This window comes from Sinocyclocheilus anshuiensis, unplaced genomic scaffold (assembly GCF_001515605.1).
Source record: "Sinocyclocheilus anshuiensis isolate Anshui unplaced genomic scaffold, SAMN03320099.WGS_v1.1 scaffold1155, whole genome shotgun sequence".
NCBI lineage: Eukaryota > Metazoa > Chordata > Actinopteri > Cypriniformes > Cyprinidae > Sinocyclocheilus > Sinocyclocheilus anshuiensis.
Genome location: NW_015542398.1, coordinates 620,204 through 641,165, shown reverse-complemented (window position 1 = coordinate 641,165; position 20,962 = coordinate 620,204). Strand labels below are relative to the sequence as shown.

The following is a 20,962-nucleotide window of genomic DNA, read 5'->3' as shown; positions in this document are numbered from 1 at the left end:
ATTGTGAGATAAAAAAGTCTCAACTACCTTTTTAAAACCTTTTTAAAAAGCTTCCATTAAATACAGATGAGAATAGATGATAAGTGGTAAATCTTCTTTTTTTGAATACTTATGTCTTGAGGAACAAAGTCTAAGTCCGATTAGAAAGTAGAAAATCAATGCAAATGGCTATTTGAAAACAGATCATTAATGCAAATAGATGCAGAAAAGATAAAGTTGAAATAAGTGGGTTATTTCTGATTCTAAACAGATATATAATATCATTGAAGGTCTGAGAATAGCAGAGACGGTTACCATCTTTTTTGCTGTCAAGACTTATTAGTCACATCCAATCAACATCACTCCACTCAATCCTGATTGGCTAAACCCCTGTCAATCAAACCCAACCCCTGTTTAAAGCTGCTTTTGAGTTGTGCGCTTCTAAATACCTGCTCTATGACCTTTTGAACTTTAAGATTAAATTAATTTCAGCGGCTTGCACATCTCGGCTCAGTACCAGGAAATGTTAAAAATACTTTTAATGCTGTTATGACAGGTACGCGTTAAAGCCAAAGTTCTAAAACTGACAAATGTTTAAATATATGCGAAACAAGAATATGCAAAGACGAGGATCTGTTAATATGTTCATGATAAACAATTCATGTGTCCATCTGGAGTGGTGAGGAATAGGGACAGACTAGAGTAAAATGCAGCCAAATAAGTGCTTGTCATATTTTTGGCCACATCATGCTGCATACAATGACTGTCCTGATATACATCCAATATAAATATAAAAAAAACTTCAGATCAGTGCTGATGTTAAAAATTTTTTTGCTGTACTTAATATGCACGTTTGAGACCAGGGTAGAGCTTTCAGCACAATACTGCCATTTATTTTTAAAATAGGCTTAAATTATGCAGCAACAACATGGCATTAGCCAGAGCGTGATCGTCATTATAATGCCTTTTGGCAGCATCCTTAATCATGAGACGTTGATTCGAACGAGAGTGAAAAGAATCAGAGAAGGAGGATGATGCACAGAGAGATGCATCAGTGATGTTAGATGTGTGTCTGCAGTATATGCTTGGCTGAGCATGTAGGCCAAGCCAACAACAATGCAGAATAATCCCCACAGCAGACCTCCAGCCGTCCAACTGCCTGCATCTTGTCTACATGTCGCGCCGCGCTTTCACATCACTGCGACAGGCCCGGTGCCACAGAGAATATCATAATGCTCACTGCCTAATTCTGCTATCAGCACCTTTCTCAAGCGGCATGCATGGGCTTTAAGAAAGAGCCTGTAAGGCTTGAATTGAAATTAATTACAAGGAAAACAAGGAGTTTATTGAACATGTGATTCAGTAAAATATGCATTTTAAACAGGTTATTGAAACAAGTACAAACTACTGAATTTATGGAGGGGAATCCTATAGTTTAGGTGAGAGTAGTTGTATTTTATGCTCTCCAAGACTGCATTTAAAAAAATATATATATATCAAAAATATATTAAAAACAGTAATATTATAAAATATTATTGCAATTTTAAATGACTATTTTAAATATATTATTATCCTTCGGAAATCATTCTGATATGCTGCTTTGACACTCAAAAAACATTTATTATTATTATGTTGAAAACTTCTTTGTGGAAAACTGCAGCTTAATCATTTTTTTTCAAGACAGAGATATATAGTTGGTTGAAATTATCAGTATAATATCAACCAGACACAACTATATTTGGTAACTAGCCACAGTGTCTAGCCTTAATCCTTAGCGGCTGAGCATGTGAGAGTGAAATGAATGTTATAAATGGAAATTGTGGTGGTTCCCAAATGTTAATATGCTGTTCTGTGGCTAAATCTGGTTCTATCCGGACACAAGTGTAATATCAAACCAAGGCAGATACTCTGATTCAGGATCGGAGGAAGAAAGATTGTTTGGGGCCCTGATACAGTTTCACGGTCACTTCCTCTTGGTGGGTCAGAATGTCCTTCCTCAATTTATGCTCCAAGCGAACAGTTGCATAACGGCTTCATAAGTAACCGTCAGTCACCCCGAAACCCAAACATGTTACTCAGCATCTCCCTCTGTATCAGACACACTGTCCTTACAACAGACCACTGTTCAACCTAGGTCAGGATGACACCAGATCAGCTGACATTCAGAGGGTTCAGGACCACAGAGACGACAGTAAGAGTCACAGGTGCTGGGCTACAAGTAGGGTAAAATATTAAGCCCTGTTGAGTTCCATAAGCAATAAGCAGTGTAAGTGAGAATTGACATGTTAGATCAAGAAAGAAGCAAGTTATGGGCATCACTACAGCAGAGATTCGGAGGCTTTTAATTATTGTAGAAAGCATGCAAAAAATAATCTGTAAATATTATTGTTTAAAACTGTAATTTATATATATATATACATATATATATAAAAGTAAATTACATGTTAATCTGGTAAATGCAAGAGTTGTATTTTTCTTTGCTGATTAATTAAAAAACAAACACCATCATTAACACACGATACTAAAATAATGCATTAAACATTCATTAAATATTTCTACATTTAAAACAGTAAAACCCTAATATTTATAACTGATAACAAAAAACAAATAAGAAACACAATTATGTAAACAAACTACCATTAAATGTGAAGTGTCACCCAGTGAATTCTGGGAATGTCAGTTTACAGTTTTTTTACTGTAAATTCTAGATTATAAACTTATCATTAACCAAGGTTTTTACCGTCTTTTTTACAGTCTTTTACAGGAAAAATGACAATCATTTTTTACAGTGTACAGACAGACATATACAGTGTTTCTGTAGCTCAAGTAGAGTATGGTGCTCTCAGTGCCAAATACATTCAATTCCCAGGGAATACAAGAACTGATAAAAAAATGTACATCTTGTTCAATACAAAAATGTCCCCACAAGCATAGTATAATCAAATGCACAGTGGGGACCAAAATGGACCAAAAAGCCTAATAAACATGGTAAGTATAATGATTTAATTAAAATATAAATATTACAAAAATGTGTTTGTAATTAAGAATTTTTTTTTTTATTATTAGCTTAGTATAAAATAATAGAAGTCAATGGAAAATCCCCACAATGACAGAAAAGCAAACGTGTCAGTGTGTCAGACGCGGTTCATCATTCTGTCACTCATGTCACCCTGTGGTTTGAGGATGAGCTGTAGGATGTCAAAACACACACACACACACTCACTCATCTCCACCCGAGTCCTCACTTACGTGCACTGTATAGGAACATATACACAACTAAACATTCACACACTATCATTTAAAAGTATGGGGTCAACAACCTTTTTAATGTTTTGAAAGAAGTCTCTTATGCTCACCAAGGTTGCATTTATTTGATCACAAATACAGCAAAAACAGGAATATTGTGCAAGATTACAATTTAAAGTAACTTTTGCATAAATATATTTTAAAATGTAATTTATTCCTGTGATCAAATCAATCTAATATGCTTATTTGCTGCCCAAGAAACAGTTCTAACTATTATCAATGTTAATCAACAGTTTAATACATTTGTGTAATTTTTCTGGGAACTCTGCGACATTATTTCAGGATTCTTTGATGAACAGCAAGTTCAAAAGAACAGCATTTATCTGAATTACAAATTCACACACACTATACCAAATGTTTCCTGTTTTAAAATATGAAAATTGAGAGCAAACAGAATTCCAAACAGAATCCTGATTCTCTGATATTCTTTTGTTTATCGTCTGAGGGAATTTGGTAGCGCTCATTATCAGCAGCTGACATGAGCAATGTGTCATTGGCTAAAACAGTGGGTGCCTGGTTAAGGACCTCTCCCCTCATTAAGACCTAATCACTTCAATTAAAAAACATCTGTCCTCACTCAAGGCATGTCAGCAATCAACCAGCAATTCTAAGATCCGACACGGGAGCACCTCCATCCTCTCAGTCACATAGAAAAGGCTAAAGCAGCAGTGTTTTGTCTATAAAAATAGCTCACTTTCAGATTGCAAAATAAGGTGGATACAGAGTCTGTTGTCATTCTGTTTTATTTTTTCATTTCTAAATATGTTTACTGATTGTATGTATTATTCACTATAGCTAAAGCTAACTGATAGGTTTTTGTTAATGCACACATAGAAATCTGCACTCTTCCTAGTGTTTGGCACCGATAGGCTACTAAATCCCTGGCTTTGGTAGGTTGCCATGGCAATCAAGTGTAGCAGATCAGATTTCCACACGTGATGACAGTGACAAAAGGTGGAACAATCATTCTGATCACACACAAACAGTGTTTTTGCATAAACACGGTTATAAAATTACGTGTCGTCCCAATTTAAATTGATTTACAAAGCAGCACCAGAATTTATCAAACAGTAATTTACCAAATCTGCTGGTAAGAATATATTTAGCACATTTACATGATGTGAAACAAGACTAAAAATGATTCACCATCAATAAAACAGATTTTCGAAATGGCTTTTGGAATTGATGGTAATCCAGGGTAATCATGGGTATGCGTGATTTTCTCTCATAACACTCTGCCAAACACAATTCATGATGTGGTCTCTAGACTGCGGTGTCAGGCAGATAACTGTGAAAATGTCCTGCCTAAATTTAGCAATAAATTCCAGCACTGAATACCATCCCAGTGAAATGTTTTTACCCACATGTGAACAACTATGTCAAATCACCATGGAGACGACAGAAACCAGCCTCTACTGCACAAACCTGCAACTCTTTCATTACGGATTATCCTTTAGCAGGAGCGAATTTATCAACCCTGCAAATAGCTACTGAGCACATGAATGTGTGTGTGTGTGTGTGTGTGTGTGTGTGTGTGTGCGAAGAGGAGAGAGATTAATTTTCCTTCACACTGTCTACCACATCCTTATAAATTGTGGTTTCAACAGACAACATAGACAGAAATGTGTGCAGTATTATGCATAACTCTATGAGGCTATGGGGACAGAATGTTAGATGAGCTATAATTTAAGAATGAATCTGTCTTTTTTTCCATACCAAAATTAATATACAACCCATGATCAACAATCAAATACTGTAGCTAATTTGAAGAATTATATGGCAAACTCACACACATGACTTTCTTCTATGGAACACAAAAGGAGAAATTTTGAAAAATGAACACTCATTTCCAGGCAGTTCAAGCCATAAATATGTTCAACGTGACTTCTTACCTCCTTGTGTTTTCCATGGAAGAAAGAAAGTCATACATGTTGGAAATAACATGATGGTGACTCTCATTGCTCAGAAAAGGAGGACTGAATCCTATTCTGAGTATTCTTTCGTAAAGAATTCACCGAAATGTGTCACAGAGCTCTGCGGTTCGGCAGAAACAGCACAGAGAAGAAGCACTCTTAATGTTTTCCATTCCTCTTTGTTGTTTTATAGATCTTGGGGAACCAATTGTCAATTAAAATGTACTCTGTCCCAGATGAAGGTCAAAAACGTACCTCAATGAAACTGTTTAAGGATGCTTTAATGCTTCCTTCTGGGGTTCTGACCAGAAGGAAGACAAATGATTCAATTTAAAAGTGTCCAGTAGCAATACTCTTTCTCCTCTAAGCCAAGCAAATTTAGGGTGACCATACGTGGCCAGGATTTCTATATTGCCTAAAATATCTAGGTTTTGGCTTTGTTTGCGTGTGCAGACCGATCGGTGTATGACATCAAAATACTCGAGAGCATTTTGAAAGCATAAGGAACCGTCTGTATGGTATTTTGATGTCATACACCGATCGGTCTGCACACGCAAACAAAGCCAAAAACCTAGATATTTTAGGCAATATAGAAATCCTGGCCAGGACACGTCCTGGGAAATTTTCACGTATGGTCACCCTAAGCAAATTCATTCAGATTTGTGGTTAGTGGGGTAAACAGGAAGTGTACAGGCTAAAAAAAAAAGCGAATCAAGTAATAAATTCCTATCGTAAGCACACAAAAAACACACTGCAAAAAAACAAAGCATTCAGAGATCAAACTAAATGTAAAATGTGCTTGCTCTACATTCAGTATGTCGATCCATACACTAGCTGTCTAATGTTAATAAAATGTATATATATATTTTTTTTTATTTCATATGAACATCCTTGGACAAAAATATATTTAGATTTGAATTTAAATATTGTAAAATCCTTTTATTTTTGTAAAATCATTTATTTCTTCTTTGAAAACGCCTGAATGATTAACTACATTAGTTACTGGTCTTTTGCACTCACAAAAATAAATAGAATATATAGCTTCACTTTCATATATGATATACGTTTTTAAGCATCTTTAAGATGGAAATCTCCACACTGACAGACTCGCAGAAAATATGGGTCTTGCTTTTTTCCTAAACGACCCCACCCACCCACACTATTCCCCCCTTCACAAAATTGTAACACGCTGGACTCACCGTCAAATAGCTTTACACTCAACCAATCACAAACACTCAGTGGCCAATCATATGTTCTACAGACTGTCATGTGACACAAAGCCCCGCCCCATTTGTGGAATCATTGAGAGCGCGAGTGGAACTACAGCGATTCAGCGGTGACCGGCGCAGGTCCAAGCAGCTGGAGGATCTGGAGAGATATCTGAAGCGATACGAATGCTCCTTACGTGGACTGGCTTCCTTTATTTCTTCTTAAGGTTTCAAAGAAGGTATGTAAGCCTTCACTTTGCTCTTACAATGCAAAGGTTGCAGATTTAGATCATAAAATCAGTGCAAAAGCTGGTGGCAGCTGCTCATGAAATAGGAACTGTGTCACAATCATAAAAGTGCTCTATCTGCAGGATGATCGATTAATTTCAGCCAGACTTAAATATATTGCAATGTATTTAGATGTTTCATGTATTGCATTTATTTGTCAGAGTAAATTTAACTGTATTAGAAATGTATATATAGGCTAGTAAAAGTTAAATATATCCGATAGTCAATAAGCTTCTGTTTGTCTAATGTTGAAACATGATATACAGATACAAAGATCTTTAAAAGCACCTTTTGCCTCTCAGGGTGTAACATCCAAACAACTATGGGTGGTTATCCTTGACCCTTCCGTAATTATAAATGCCTGTTCTCTTTATATGTTTATTATTATTATTTATTACACCAAAACCTCTATTTATTTTATAATATAATAGTATAATATTTATCTTTTATTGCAATAACGTAATCTCTCTACATCATTAAAAAAGATACAATTGGAGATAAATATATTCATGTTTTGAATTTTAATTTCTTTTGTGGTTTAATAATTCATGCAATTCATAGAAGGATTAAAAGTGCATTATAAAAAGTACATTATTAAAAAAAAAGATTTTTAATTGGAAATAATTAAAAGATTATTAGAGTATGTTTCACACACACAAAAAAAATATTTCAGTCTTTCTACTTCAAAATCTCAAGTTTAATTCGATGTTACTTGCCATTTCTTTGCTATCTATTGTGAAATTTACTGGCAATTTCTGAGTGAAAACTGTTTCTACACCAATTTCTTTTTAAGGAGACACTGGGAATTGTTGTTAACATGTTTAACTCACTGTTTTTTGTGCTGTGCATGTCAAACGTTAATATAGTATTCCTAAATGTGTTTGCAACAAATTAGTTGCAACATTAACAAAACTGCAACATCAGTTTAGAAATGCACAGTTTACCTCTAACTATGTAATTTAATGTCAAATACAAAGATTGCTATTGTTAAAGTTGTCCAAAGAGTGGGCTCCAAATAAAAACACAGACATTTTAAATGATGTGCATTCATTTATTGTGGTAGTCAAATTTCTTAATTGTAAACATTTTCATTTTTAAAGTGGTAAGCAGCATATTAAAACCATTTTGATTTAAAAACGCAAATACAATGGGAAACAAATGTAGGTGTATACACTGTCCCATTTTGAGCAATTTTTGTGGCTCTAATAGATGTAAACTGGAAAGAGTTACAACCCTCCTCGTCTGCTCAGAGATGAAATTTCTAGTTTTCTAAATGTGTAGATGAAAAGCTCGCTCCAGATCACCTGGATTTCACTTCTCGTGTTTGACTGCTTTCCATTGTCGGTCTGATCACAGACTGTGGTGTGAGTCATCTCAGCGCCCAGACTCTCATCATCACCGCTGCATCATTAGATTAAATCAGTAAACTGATGCTTGTACGTGGGCTGAAGATAAACTTAGCTTAGTGACAAGTTAAATGTGCATGATTACCTTTAATCTGGGTTTCAGTTTCGTTGTTCTCTACAGTAAATGTTAGTTATTAACTACAGCAGTTGATGTGTTTTGTGTAGACGAGTAAAGAAAAAGTAGATGTGCTGAAAAAAACTGAATCAAGTTGATCCCTCAAATCCATCTGGTGTTGTTGACAGGATCCAGATGTGTCTAATTGCAATATATGAAATCTGTTTGTTGCCATTCCGGTCTGCAGAGAGATAAAGTAAGGTCACGGAAAGCTGCAACAGAACGAGAAAGATGACTGTTAAATATATTACAGGCTGTGTGATTATATCTGTACCGGAAAGTGAACCCCCCTCCACACACACACACACACACACACAATCTCCACCTTCTTTGTCTGTCTCCCGGGTTTATCTCCACCTACTGCCACCCTCAGAGACACCTGAACACAGACATAACGAACAACAGCAACGGGCGTCTGAACACCCCTCCTCTCTGTCTCTGTCTCTCTCTCTCTCTCTTACACACAGCAAACAAGCCCAAACAGAGTCAGAAAGGGCTTCTATTCTTTCATGAATAGGGGACACACAGTGTGATAAGAGACACAAATCCGATGTTTTTAATGTCAGGTATATCTCCAGGATAAGATACACTGGCCTCAGAAAGTATTTAAACATTTAATTAAGACATTGTATGAATGTCATTGAATTAAAAAAACGAAACAAAATGTCAAGCACTATTATTTTAATGAATATATTTTAAATAACACCGCTTATAAAGCACACTTATGCAAGCAAAACATTTCACAAAGAGATGTTGTTTGAGTTTTAGATTGGTAAAGAATAAATACTGTTTAAATCTAAGACAAAAATATTTGGACATTAGAGTTTATGGTTGTGAGATGTTAAAAGTAATTGCGAAAAATATTTCTGAAAATTCGTTTTGAGGGAAACCTCATTTGGTTGCAAATGCCAATGTCTAATGCAATAAAATATATTCAGAAACTATAAGGGACCATTCTAGTTTTAGAAGAACTTTTTTTTTTTTTTAAGAATTTGTGAGTTTGTTCATTTTTAACCCTAATGTAATGCACAGCCATGATGTCTACTTTGAATTTCTTGTCTTCTCATTATTTCATCAGTTACCTTACATAAATACAATGTTTGATCTAAACATGTTCAGTTTTCCTGGCATTATACCGTTCTCAGGCTCCACCATATACCACTGTTGCTATGACCTTTTGCTCTCTCCACATCAAGTGAAAATACAAGGGAAGCATATTTTTGTTTTGTTTTTTTATGTTTAGTGGCTCCTACGTACTGCTTTGTGTTGACCTACAAGTCTTAACATTTCTTTAAATTGGCTGCGTATTTGTGAAATTGTAGGTTTGGAAGTTCAGAATGCTGTCTTGCACAAGACATACAAGATAAAAGTGCATCTCAAATACATGCAATATCATTAAAAAGTTTGTTTTTTGAAAGAAATCAATACTTTTATTCAGCATCTTTCAAGAATTAAGTGTTTCATAAATTTAAAAAAATCTCACCGACCCCAAACGTTTGAACATGTGTACAAGTGTATTCTAGTTTGAGCCTATTTTTGTGTATAGTGCTAGATGTCTCACAAAACAGTATCTCCATAGAGCAAAAAAGCACACAACAAAGGACACTACAATAACGAGTGACAGTTTTGTACTGTCCAGAGGATAATGTTTTGGGAGTGTGAACATTTTACTTTTACCAATGTTATAAAATAGTTTGAGCGCAGCTCTTTTAAAATTTCTCAGAAATCCAAGACCCCTTGCAGGAGGCAAGCTGAGGTGTGTGGTATTCAGCAGCATAAATGTGGGCATTCATCGCGAACAGTGAAAAGAAGTCACCATTCAACAATATTTTCACACACACAGAAGTCAAGGCAGCTCTAAAATCTGTAGAATGCTTGGGGTGTCTTGAGGGAAGCCACGCCCATTCCAAGTCTCAACAAAATCCATTCACACACACACACACACACACATACAGATAACATACCTCAATGTGTGGTTGTGGTGTTTTGGGAAAAATATTCCAGAATGGGCTGCACTTCAAAGAGATGTTCATCCATTCTGTCTGAGGAACTAAAATGAACAGGAACACCTCAGGGGGAATATGACACCAGCTGCTAAGACGCCTTCTTGCTTTTTGTTCTAACGCTTTTTCTGGGTGCGCTTGAGCATGTGCGCTCACATATGTAGCCTCCATCTAGAGGCTTCGCTATTTCCAGGGCCGGGGATGTGGCATCCACACTGTAATCTTTTCTGTGGAGAGGATGTTGAGATGGATTATTGAAGCCCCAGCGTGCTGCGTGTGTCATTACCGTGGAGAGATCAGCACAGTGAGGTTAATGAGCCAATCTGCATAAACTTTGTCCCCATCTGGAGCGTTTGGGTGGTGTGGGGCAATGCGTTACCAGCGCTTCTGCATCTACATCACCAACAACCCTTAACGTAGCAAATGATTTATGCTAACGATCTTTCTACTCTTCACTGAAAACTTACAACACAAGCTCAGGCTCCCTGGAGCATGACTGTGGTTGTTTGGTAAAAATCGCACTAAAACGGCATGGTTTCGGCTGCAGTGACACATTTATGTACAGTTAAAATATGGGATTTTATGTACAATTTCCACTACCTACTGCTCAGTCATAGTGTGTGATTGTATACTTTAAGTATGTTTTTTTTGGTGTTAAAATACCGTATCTTATATCAGCTTAATGTTCAGAGACAACTATAAGTAAGCTGTTTGTAGGTTGATTTCCTTGAAAACTGTAAATACCTCGGTGTCTCTGTGTGCTTTCAAAAGACTTTTTGAGTAACAACATTGACTCAGTCAATGGCACGAGTTTAAGGTGGAACTGCTACTGTTTTTTTTAACAATGGCAGATGGGAGGAGACTTTCCATGAATGGAAACCGTCATTATTGCAATTCCTTTTAGTGTCACTAGTGGTGTAGAAATTACATACAGTCATTTTAATTTGAATTAAAGTAGCCATTATGGAATTTGAGTGGAACACATCCTAAACCAACTTGCTGCCTTTGAAAGACTTGTAGAAAGAGCTGGACTGGGGTGTGTTTAAGACTGTGAGTCAGAATTAAATATATCAGTTTTAGTTTGTATTCTGAGTACACTCTTAAAAATAAAGGTTCTTTGTTGGAACAATGGTTCCATGAAGAACCTTTAACATCCATTGAACCTTTTTGCATAAAAGGTTCTTTATAGTTAAAAAGAAATATTTAGATTAAAATGTTCTTCACACTTGGTTCTCTGAGAAGTTCATTGGGGAACCAAAATGGTTCTTCTATGGCATTCAAAGCAAAACCCTCCTTTTGGAATCTTTATTTTTTAGACCGTATAGAAAAACACTGCATTTCCATGCCCTACAAGGGCAAAATAACAACACATTATGTCAGTTGAGATATGACTGAAGTCAGGTCTCTTAGGCTATGATTGACTGTGACAGATGGGTTTGGTTCGACTATGCTTAGAGAGAAAACCAAATGTGAAAATTAATATCAAATCAAAGTTAATAAAAAAAAAACTGAGCCAATCTACTCTGTTCCAGTTTTGGTGTATAGTTACTGCTTTTTTTTATTCTAGGCAGTTTAAAAGTTGTCAGTTGTTAACGTCATCATTTCAGCTTTTCACCATTCCCAGGTTTTTTCTAGTGTAGTGTTGAAAATTCAGTGACACTTCTACTGACAAGTGACGTTCTGCTTTCGCACATGGTGGCTGGAGATATACTGCGCAAGGTCTTTTAGTTTGGGAAAATGTAGGCGTAATTGTAAGTGTGCATTCACAAATTAGCTCTAAAGATCTTGAATTGTCTCAAAAATGTCCACAATCAGTCTTAAAGACATTCATTTGACTGGTGAACAGCTTCTTTGACAGTTACATCATAATTGTGATGAAATAATGTGCAATTTTTAAGGCATGTTTTTAAAGACTTAATTATGCATAATTTATCTTTGATAGTTCTTTTCCCCAAAACCCATGGGAAAAATGTGTTTAATCAAAGACCAATTTTGATACAATGTGAATTTGTATCAAATCATGGGGGAAGTCGTGGCCTAATGGTTAGAGAGTTGGACTCGTAACCCAAAGGTTGCGGGTTCGAGTCTCGTACCGGCAGGGATTGTAGGTGGGGGGAGTGAATGTACAGCACTCTCTCCACCTTCAATACCACGACTGAGGTGCCCTTGAGCAAGGCACCGAACCCCCAACTGCTCCCCGGGCGCCGCAGCATAAATGGCTGCCCACTGCTCCGGGTGTGTGTTCACAGTGTGTGTGTGTTCACTGCTGTGTGTGTGCACTTAGGATGGGATAAATGCAGAGCACTAATTCCTAGTATGGGTCACCATACTTGGCCACATGTCACGTCACTTTCACTTTTTTTTCACTTTCACTTTCATTTATACACCCAGATTTCTCCTATGAGCTGAATTGAAGAAACATGTGATATTGATTTTAACCTATGATTTTCATTGGAAAGTGATTAAAGGCCATTGCAAACACTGGCTATGTTTACATGCTACCAAATAATCCATTTGTAATCGGATTGACAGCTCAATCGGACTGAAAAACCTTTATGTAAACACCTTAATCGATCCGATTGAACTCGATCGGAATGAAATTTCGATCAGATTGAAGGGGGTGGTTTATTCCTTTTCTAATACGATTGAGAGTGCATGTAAACACTACATTCAGATTCATCAATCGGAATGAATTCAGTCCGATTGAACCAAAAATTGTGCATGTAAACGTAGCCATTGTCTTGAGAACATTTTCTGAAGGTGCTGACTGTAGAATGTGCCATGTGTTTATGACTGAGCATTTAACCACAGACATCTTACACATCAGTTTCCCAATTAAGACAAAACATAAATGTCAGCAAAGAAATGCAATAGATTACAAAAACAATGACATCCAAATGGCTAAAAATGAAACTGCAAGATTTATTTTTTTATGTCTGTTTGCATGAAACCTTGTTGCCTGTAATCTGTGAACTGCAGACTCAATAAGTTGTAACCTTTTGAAGAGCAACCACATACGCATGCAGTTAAAGAACACTGTGTTCTACTGAGTGTCTATGGCATAAACAGAAAGCGACGATTCCTCTTTTTTTTTTTTCTCACTTCCAAAAGACAACCACCCAGCTAGTCTAAACCATTAGAACATTTCATTTTCCCCCCTCTCATTACCCATAATGCTGTAAACCCCACTAGGCGCAGTGTGGGACCCTACTGCTGTAGGATGCACAAGCAATGAGCCGTTCATTTCTCTTATTTTGTTTTCCTCTTCTTTCTCGCCATCTCTTTTTTTACTTGTTACCCCTCTCTGTGTGAAAAATGAGTGAGGACTGTTAGAGAGTTATGCCAAGGAAAAAGAAAAAGAGGCTGTTTTGTTCAGTTAATCTGCTTGGAGACGAAATGACGGTAATGAATATTTAGTTACATTAGTTTTTTTTTAATATTAATGATTGTGGTGTGGTTTGTTTTTTTGTTTTTTTTTTTACTTTTGGTAAAATGTTCCCCAAATGTAGTAAAGAGAAAAACATATCTTACAATCTTTCCACATAAAGAGAACCAGATTGTTTCAATGCAAACCCTTGATGGGAATGACATTTCACTTGTATTGTATCATGTATATTGTATATATATATATATATATATATAGAGAGAGAGAGAGAGAGAGAGAGAGAGAGTGTTAGCACTCAAGTCTTGATGTCACATGATCACATAAAACCTGCCAGGGCTGAGTCTCAATTCAAACAAAGGTTTTGGCATACAGTGAATTTTCTTTTTATTTCTTATTTTTCCTCATTAAAACATGCTCTTTTTATAGACTTCTCAATTTGTCTTCAGTAGAAGCCACCAATTTGTCTTGTTTCAGCAGACGCCAAAGCAGATGCTGTTTTTAGCACAAAAAACTACATAATGACTCAAATTTTGGGGCTCTTACAGTGGAGCATGCCCATACTCAGATTTCTCTGTAGTTTTGAAAGGATGCAAAAATGTGGTAGGTTACATTTAATGATTTGACTTTCTTAACATGACTTTAATTATTTATTTTTTAAGTTTTTTTTTTTTAAATTAGTCTCAGCCTAAAGGGCCGTTCAGACCTGAAGTGATGTCTATAACGCTAACTACATAACGACAGGAAATATATTGTTGGAATCACTTTCAGAATTTTTTCCAGATAATGAACGATAAAATAATTTACAGTCAAGCAGAATAATTTAAGCATTTAAATTAAGCATTTAAAGTGACAGATGACAAAGCTGTAGCATGTGTTTAGAATAAACAGAACGTTATCGTCTGTTGGTGTAGATGCTAATGTAGTTATCGTTCTTGCTGTGAATAGCCCTTCTGGCGGCATTTTAAAAATGTTTCTCAAAATGGTTCAATTTGATCAGCTGGTGTTTGCAATTTCTGGGAGTCAGAATACCGATGTTTTCATTGGTGAAAACCCAAATGGTGCACTTGATGCATACTTGCGGTCTATATAGTGTACATGTTGTGTAGCATGTCCTGTTTGTCATTTTATGGTTCAGAACAGCTCATGAGCGCCCCCTTTGCCACCATGTAGCCATGTCGACTACTAACCGACATCACCAAAGTGTGGACTTTGAGAAGGACCAGGTGCCATTTGGGACAGGACTATTGACAGTAGTCAAAGAATATTGGTAGCATTACTTTTGAACTACAGTGCTTGGCTCTCAAATGTTTTTGAAAGCTTGCTGAAAGAATACAATTCATTTGTGTACCATTGTTCATGAATACTGTTATAGTCTGCATTTTCCCATCTCTGAAAAGGCCAAAAAATGCATAAATTTTTATTTGGACTCTTATATTGGATTCCCGATCCGATTCTCAGTGTTTGCCAGATTAGAAAAAAGCCCTTATTGTTTGATGTTTAAAGTCTGAGGAGATAATTTTGGAGCGTGTAATGGCAGCCTCATGGAAAACCCTTCTACTAGACATGTGCATTTCTTCATATGTCCATATGGAGACGGCATGAACAGGAAATGGCATGCATTCCTTTTGTCCTATTCAGAAATAAACTCCAGTGTGCACTTCCTGCAGAGGCGTTGAGAAGAGAGAAAATAGGTGAAGAGGGAAAAGAACAGAAGCAGAGGAAATAAAGATTGTAGTGTTAAACTTAAATGGGCCCCGTTACACTCAAGGGTCTCTGCTGTGATTTGATGAATCCTCGTGTAGTGGTGTTGGCTTGTAAATCACACGCCATGTTTCCTTCTTTTGTAAGGAAGATGAAAGCTCTTTGTGTTGCCACATACATCACTGCAGTTCTGCACTTCCTGTCAGCAAGACATGTGATTGTTTGGCCAGTGTGTGAGGTTGCCATTTGTCATAGGCTTTGTGAATTTTTGCGACAGCCCTGCTTCCACCTTCTGCTGCCTTTTTGCAAGTTCACCTGAGGCTGTGTGAGACATGTCCTGACATGAGGTTGTTTATTGAATATTCATGTTTTACAGAGAGACTTATGGTGCATATATACCATAGATATGGTATCTTTAAATTTCTTTTAAGTGTCCCATAAGGAGAAAAATATGCATTGTATTTACAGAGAAAAGATAATTATGGCTATGTTCACAATGTTTTTGCTGATTACATAAAATTCTACATCTTAATTTCTCTGGTTTAAAGTTTGATTCATCTCTGCGAATCAGTTCAATGAATCTGTGAATCAAAGATTTTCATGATGGTCCCACCAGATGTTTTTCATTTATTTAAATGTTTTTGTAAAACTCCATGCAAGTAAATATTGCTGTTCACTTATTTACATTATATTGGTGCATATAATTCAATGCTGTTATTGTTCAAACTACTGAAATAATAATTTAAATACAATAAAATAAAAATATCAGATGATAAACTTGTTTAAATAAAATATGTTTAAATACTAATATACTAAAGCTAAAACTGAAATAAAAAAATGACAAAGGCATAACAAAATTACTAAAATGTAAAATAAAAGTACAATACTTCAAATAAAAGAAAACTGAAAATATTAAAATATTATAAAAATATGAGTAAATAAAATTATATTATATAGGTAATATTACACTAATATATAGGTAATAACACTGATATAAATAAAAAATATTATCTTTTTTTTCCATTTATTTAACAGCTGTGTTTTCTTCTGCTTAAAAGTTATTGGCTTATAGGGTTAAAAAAATCACAAACAACAAATTCATAATTATACAGAGATATATATTGAATATCATAAGATTTAAAAATATGAAGATGCATTTTTTTTATATTGCACAGCCCTAATTATGAGTGCATGTTTTACGAGGTTCTTTCAGGCCAGGCTGTCTTGTATCGGTCATATGGTTTTCTGCAGTGCTCTGTAATCCAGGGCTTCATCTTTTGTGGATGTGGCTCTGGTGCCCGACGGTCTGTCCCCGTCCTTTTGTTTAGGCCAACCATAGCTGTGCACTATCTCTTTTATGACCATATTGTCTGGCGGGGATGCCATGTGATTTTCCTTTACTGTGTTTCAGCTGCTCGGGGGCCAAGAAGTTCGAGCATGATCATGTAATAGTGTGATTTTGTGTGTGTGTGTGTGTTTTTCAGAGGCTGTGCAGGACAGTAGAAACTGTTGAAGTTATGACTGTGGGTTCGCGCTCTCCCTCTCTGCAGGGGTTTCACTGAGTTGGCAAAAACGTGTCGCGACGCAGGAACAGAAATAAACTGTCGGCCTTCAAGAACTCCAACACACGCACATCTTGTCCTAATTGGACCTCCAAGTAAGAGCTGTGAGGATAAGATACTACAGTGTTTAATAAGAAAAACAGAAAAATTATGAGCTTTCCAAAAGCTGACACGCTGTAGATATATTTTACATAAATGATTGTTTGGGTTTTGGCTCCAGGCCCATCATATAAGGGATTTTATTGGAGTTTGTGTGTTCCAAGAAAAATGAAGCTATGTTGCATATAAGGGCTCCATACATCCTCATGCAAACCCTGGCCGTAACTATATTTAAAAATGACTATATAACGACTTTCCATGTATAAGTTACGTCAGTGGAACAGCCTCAAATAAGCCGTGAATCAAAAATGAGAGAAGAGGGAATGATGAAAACCTTTTCTTGACCAAAAAAGCAAGGTAGAATCTGTTCTCTCAACACACACGGAGACATCACACCTGCAGGGCATTGGTTTCTCTGACTGACATCAGGTTTATTTTCTTTAATACGCTCATACACATTCTTGCAAGTCCATTCCCACAGATTTATGTCCTTTTAATGTAGTTGCCGCTCTGTGAGGGAGGCAGGGTGAAAGCTTTATGTCTGTCTGCTGTGATCCATGGCATAAACAGTCTCACTGTACTCTGGAATCCCGCCACTCCTACAGGCTTTAGAAAATGGGGCGTTCAGGGTGAAAGGAAGGGGCAGTGTTTTGATGTATCTTCAGGATAACGGTTTTATGTTTGGGCTGTTTGATTGATCGATGTTTTAACATGGGGCTGTTTAATTAGTGCTTTCAGATTGGTAGTTAGTTTTATAGTGGGGTTGCTTAACTGGTTTGTGGTTGTCATTGGTTGATGATTTTTTTTTCATTGGTGGTTTTATTCAAGGAGAGCTATAATTTTTGTAATTTTTTGTAAAAGAAGTTAATAGCCTACTTTTATTGAGTAAAGCCTGTGTTATACTTTCCGCGTGCGCGAGTCCGCTTGGGTCCGCTATGGTATGCGTGAAGTAAAAATCGTCATTGGAGAGTGTGCGCGGAGTTCTCTGCACGGACATCCACGTGCCTCCAATTTTTTGTGTAGGCTACAAAAGCACCAACTGCGCATGCGCAGACTGTGTGAAGAAGCCCGTTGCTACTCAAGCCTGTACAATCCGTCGATAAAACAATATAAAGACAGCCAGATGTGCAATAACTGTGGGCAATTGTTTCTACACATGTTTGTTTACTGTTCAAGCCAATCTACTACGCATGTATGGAACACGTCCGTGGAGCGGACCTCAGCGTATGCTTTCGGTAGTATAAATACAAGTAGTCCGCGTCTGCGCTGTCCGTGTACGCGTCCGGATTTCTCATGCAAAAAAATATAACACAGGCTTAAGGATGCATTAAATTGATCATATGTGACAGGAAAGACATTTATAATGTTAAAAAGTTTTCTTTTAAATAAATGTTGTTCTTTTGAACTTTCTATTCATCAAAGAATACTGGAAAAAAATTAATCATGGTTGCCACAAAATTATTAAGCAGAACGACTGCTTTTGACATTCATAATAATAAGAAATGTTTCTTGAGCAGAAAATCAGCATATTAGAATGATTTCAGAAGGATCGTGACAGTGAAGCCTGGAGTTTATTAATATAGAAAACTTTTAAAATAGAAAAATTATTGCAATTTAAAAGCTGTAAATTGCAATAGTATTCCACAATATTACTGTTTTTACTGTATTTTTGGTCAAACAAATGCATCCTTGGTGAGACGTCTTTAAAAAAAAAAATCTTACTGAGCCCCAGACTTTTGGTTGTGTTGTGTATGTGATTTCAATTCTGCTATCATTTCTCAGTTTTGGGCATAGAAAGAGAAAAAAGGTCCATATTACACTATTTGAAGCTTTCCAATCACTTACATGTACTATAATATGGAATATTTCTTTAAATATTATTAGACGATTACACTGATTTTTATGAACCCATTAAGTAGAAAAAAAAAATATTATAATTTTTTTTTCATGTAGAATTATGTAGTTCTGGTGGCTACCAGCAGTGGCACTGTTTGATTGCTGTCTGACTTTAAAGCTACTGTATGTGTTTTTTTTTTCTTTTTTCTTTTTGCAACTTTGGAGCCCCCTACAGAGTCAATTTTACTGTCATAAATATACATTATTACAGTGGATAGCTGTACACGTGCATTCGTCGTTTCCGTAAAGCATTCTGCTCTTTTCGTGGAATTTCATACCTCCTCACCAACATTTTATACTTCCAAAACAGAAGTTTGAGGGTAGCTTGAGAAAAAACCTTATTAGAAGTCAGTGTATCATTAGCACTGATGTTTCAACATAAAAACCTTAAATACAGTTGCTTTAAGGTGAGGATGTTTGATTGATTGTGGAGATCAATGTGACGAGTGGGGCGGGGCCAAGAGCAGTGGGAGCGGAGCGGAGCGAGACCCCACCCCACTCGTCACAATCAACTCTTTGCATAGTTACATTAATTAAAAGCAGGGTAGCCGATTTGGTTCGAAAACATTCTTTGTTATGGTGGTTAAAAGTCTCTTCACATCCCGATAGCAATCACTAAGTTAAGTGGTCTAAATGTATTTATATGTATTTTAATCATCTGTGAAAGGCGTAGGACCATAAAATGTTCGTCCAATTTTATTCCTCGGCCTGAGGAGGACTACGATAGGCTGTCCTACTTGCCTGTCAATGAATGTATTTGCATACCTCTGTGCACCCTGTTCGCGCAGACATGATATGTCATCAGCGCATTCCATTACACTATTGCAGACCAAGTGAGATTGGACGGCGTTATTATTGTAATATGTGCTTTTTACTGTAGTATTTTCTCACCTGTGAATAAGACATGAGAAAATCTGACAGCGTTGCATTCAACCCTCCACCAACGCCATCTCTCATCGTGTCACTGGTTAGCCTCTGGTCTGCCTGTGCGTATTCATGTGTTTTGGAGGAGGCGTGGCTTTGGAGACTGATTTGCAGGAAGGGTGGGATCTTATGCTTTTAGAACTAGCTTGCTATTGCTAGCCTTTCCGAAATCGCCTACCCTACCTTTAAGAGAGCAGATGTTTTTATCCAGTGACTTACAAATAAGCCTTTACATTAGTCCTTGTAGTTTAGTTAGTAGTTTGGAAATGTACTAGTCAGTAGTCTGCCTCTCGCTTCTCTCTTCTCTCTTGTCTCTTTGTGTTGCCGTGTGAGGGTTTTGAATGAACTCTGTGGTGATTAACAGGAAACTGAGAGTCTGAGTGGTGATTTGCCAGAGATTGAATGGGTTGTGGGTTGTCCAGCCACTGATTTTTACAATAGGAAACATTGTGCATAGGCATGTCTGACAAACATCCTTTTGTCTGCAGTGTAGAAAACAGCTGTGTGCGTGTAAATAAGCGATTGGGTATGTGCGGGCTATGGGGCTGGGGGTCACAGTCTCAGACGGTCTCTGAGTTCAGGTCTGTAGCAGGTGACCCGTAGAAAGCCTTCGGGTTGATAGCAGAGCCGAACTCATTCAAAGCCTGACAGCACTCTAAATGCCACTTGTAGACAGACACACACACTAATGCAGGGGTTTTCAACCTTTTAGGACATGCGCCCCCCCCAAGTTTGTCTAATTTCACTCGCGCCCCCCAACCCCCCCATTACTGTATTCACTCCGAATTACTTTATTAACATCAACATAACGCAAATATCCATTAAAGCTATTAAAGCAGCGAATGATTTTTCTTTTGCTCTTTTTGATTAACATTTATATAAGAAATGCACGGATCCGTTATACTGATGTACATCTGATATTTTCTTTACTGTTTACGTTCACTTAAAACAACCGACTGTGCTTACAAGGATACTTGTCAAGACAGCCATTGGTATTCACCTGCCATTTGAGAAGAAACGCTTTATCAAAGCGCGTGCGTACCGCACTGAGATGTCTTGGGCTTAAATGGCTTAAAATTACTTTAATGTTTAAACTGACAAGACTTAAAACACGTGAGAATGAAAAACTTTCTCGAGGAAGCAGCACTGGCCTGATCGTTAAGATAGTTTTGGGGGG

The 20,962-nt window shown here is 36.8% G+C and overlaps 1 long non-coding RNA gene across 1 annotated transcript in view; it reads left to right on the top strand.

Moving 5' to 3' along the window:
- Positions 1 to 6,544: 6,544 nt before the first annotated feature.
- Positions 6,545 to 20,962, top strand: part of LOC107692909 (uncharacterized) — a 20,732-nt gene continuing 6,314 nt past the window's right edge. The window contains exons 1-2 of the long non-coding RNA XR_001634690.1: positions 6,545 to 6,645; positions 16,789 to 16,961. This is a non-coding gene — a long non-coding RNA (uncharacterized LOC107692909). The remainder of the gene's footprint in view (positions 6,646 to 16,788; positions 16,962 to 20,962) is intronic.